General features: G+C 30.5%; 1 non-coding gene across 1 annotated transcript; it reads right to left on the bottom strand.

Annotated features, from left to right (window-relative positions):
• Window positions 1–485: 485 nt before the first annotated feature.
• TRNAI-UAU lies at window positions 486–559 on the bottom strand. The gene has a single exon. It is a non-coding gene; the product is annotated as a tRNA-Ile (tRNA).
• Window positions 560–2,430: the final 1,871 nt, after the last annotated feature.

The raw sequence follows: 2,430 nt of genomic DNA, 5'->3' as shown, positions 1-2,430 counted from the left end.
TTTCATTTAAAATGATGGTTTTTTGTTTTAGACCATGTAAGAACTTGAAAGTTGTTATCTTCATGGAAAGATGGGGAGCACATTTACACTAATCAATCGTGAAGATTGGGTCTTAAAAGACTAACAGTTGTATTATGCGAGAGTGCCTTATCTTAAAACGACACTTTGAAGTAGTGTCCTTTAATATACCTAGATAAGTGAACAATTTGGTTCATGCCTTGGCTCGAGCTATGCATTCTCAAACTAGTCCCGGATGTTGGTTATCTTCAATTCTCAAAAAAATTGTCACTAATTGTATATTTGCACTATGAGATCTTATTCATATGGAATATATATGCAATAGAACCATCACACTGTAAGTTCATTTTCTAGCACATGTGTATATGGTCCTGGTGGGTCACACTGTAAGTTCATTTTCTAGCACATGTGTATATGGTCCTGGTGGGTCACACTGTAAGTTCATTTTCTAAGATAGAAAGTAAATATGGTCCCGACAAGGCTTGAACCCGCAACCTTTGACTCATAAGAACAACGCTCTAACCAACTGAGCTACAAGACCATTTCATTTGAAATGAAGGTTTTTTATTTTAAACCATGTAAGAAATTGAAGGTTGTTATCTTCATGGAAAGATGGGGAGCACATTTACTCTAATCAATCGTAAAGATTGGGTCTTAAAAGACTAATAGTTGTACTCTAGATTTTCCATTGAGTTTTTCTAGTGTGGCTTTAAACAAGGCATGAGTATGATATAGTAATAACAATGGGGAAAGTTGCAAATAAATACTAAAATACACAAACCCCAAAATCTTGAGGATTATGCCCTGAAGGCCTATGGTTGTACTCTTTTTTCCTTAACTAAGTTTTTTCCCACACGGTTTTCTTAAGTTAAGGTTTTTAATGAGGCAGCCGAAACTTCAAGCGAATTACTCATATATCATGTACTATTTTCCCGACTAGGTTTTTCCTACAGAGTTTTTCTATCGAGTTTTTAACAAGACATGATTATCGAAAAATAATGTCAAATGGGGAGTTATAAATCTTATTAAATATTTTCCAATGAACAGTTATAAATCTAATTAAATAACCTTATTAAATATTAAATACAGAACCACCTTGTGGACACATGTGAGCATGTTATCAATTACGAAAAAACACTTGCCGAATTTATGAGCAATGCTATTTAATTAAATGCCCAATTCTCATATTATCTTATTAAACAAATAAGGATGGATAATGCTGGTGAATATAAATCGTCACATTTTGACGATTGTTATATGGCAGTAGGCATTACGATGATTCATCATGTACCTTATAACTACACTTGAAATGGTTTAGCTGAATTTCTAATTTAAATTATTTACTAAACCATTATTTTCCAAAAATAAAATGTGTCGGATACTTGTTGGGGAAATGCAGTAATCATGCTGCTACTTTAATTCTAAAACTCCGTTGCATTGCATATCCTTATTCCCCCTTACATCTAATACGTGGTTTCAAATCAAAGACATTTCCCAATATATATGCGCTTCTATTCTTAAGTGTGCAGTCCATTATACTATATTAGTATATTACCACCATAGTGTATCTCTACATCTCCGTTTGTTGTCTGAATATTTAGAGCCCTTGAGAGGGAATTAATGTTTACACTGACTGCATTGAAGATCGATTCACGACATTAGGGGGAGATATGATCAAATTGAAATGGAATGCCGAGATATGATCGATTCACGACATTAGGTACATCTTTATAATAATTTTGCATTAATTATTTAATATTATCTAATAATTAGTTCTTTTTATATATAATATATAATCTATTCTTATATAATATATAATATATAATATATATAATATATAATATATAAGAATACGTACTACGTGCTATATACTAAATATATATATAATATATTATATATAATATATTTAATAAATAAATATAGAATACATAGCATATATATATATATATATATATATATATATATATATATATATTACTACTGTACTAGACTTCTAGTATATATATATATTATAAACCTAGAAATAAATGAAATAAATATATTGTTTTGTTTGCTTTCCTACAGAACATAGCATACGGCGGTAGCGGAAAAAAAAGCAAAGTCAAATTGGACCGGCAAGATTGGCTAGAATTGTGGAAGGCCTTAGCACAAAAATAGAAATTCAATGGTGGAAAATGAGTTGAAAATATTTTGAGAGTAGTATAAATAGATGATGGCAACTCATTCTAAAATGTTCATTCTTCCCTCCTCGAATATTCTTTAAGGTTGTTATCAATGCCCATTCGCGGCTAATTTCTTGTTTGGTTTAGTGAATTGAAGCCCCGGAGTTCATTACGCTGTAAGGTTATTTATTTTTATTATATATTTTTATGCATTTGAGTATTAAATATTCTTCTAAGTTATTTGAAATAA

Source organism: Ipomoea nil, unplaced genomic scaffold (assembly GCF_001879475.1).
Source record: "Ipomoea nil cultivar Tokyo-kokei standard unplaced genomic scaffold, Asagao_1.1 scaffold2782, whole genome shotgun sequence".
In the NCBI taxonomy this organism is placed as follows: domain Eukaryota; kingdom Viridiplantae; phylum Streptophyta; class Magnoliopsida; order Solanales; family Convolvulaceae; genus Ipomoea; species Ipomoea nil.
The sequence above is the reverse complement of the archived record's forward strand: the minus strand, read 5'-3'. Positions and strand labels throughout refer to the sequence as shown.